This window comes from Brassica oleracea, chromosome C6, assembly GCF_000695525.1.
Source record: "Brassica oleracea var. oleracea cultivar TO1000 chromosome C6, BOL, whole genome shotgun sequence".
NCBI classification, from domain to species: domain Eukaryota; kingdom Viridiplantae; phylum Streptophyta; class Magnoliopsida; order Brassicales; family Brassicaceae; genus Brassica; species Brassica oleracea.
In genome coordinates this window covers 27,131,662-27,131,918 of record NC_027753.1, presented here as the reverse complement: position 1 = coordinate 27,131,918, position 257 = coordinate 27,131,662, and the positions used below count along the sequence as shown (strand labels likewise).

Below are 257 nucleotides of genomic sequence, written 5' to 3'. Positions count from 1 at the left end.
GCTCTTTCGCCGTGGGGATCTCACAGTAGACACGGTACAATGGGTCAATGAGACGACCCAAAATGTAACATTTACAGATGAAGTCGGAATGCACCCATATGTCAACAGTTGCAAGACTGTGGACATCATCAATCCCGTACGGAATAAGGGGTTTGTCCTCCTGGATGAACTTGTCCAGTTTCATCGTTGTCAGGAAGAACATCATCTTCTTCTGCCACGTTTTGAAGCCTTTGCCATCAAACTTGTCTGGCATCAGC

At 46.7% G+C, this 257-nt stretch overlaps 1 protein-coding gene across 3 annotated transcripts in view; it reads right to left on the bottom strand.

Annotated features, from left to right (window-relative positions):
• Positions 1-257, bottom strand: part of LOC106300126 (mannose-1-phosphate guanyltransferase alpha-like) — an 8,191-nt gene that overhangs the window by 5,655 nt on the left and 2,279 nt on the right. The window lies entirely within an intron of this gene.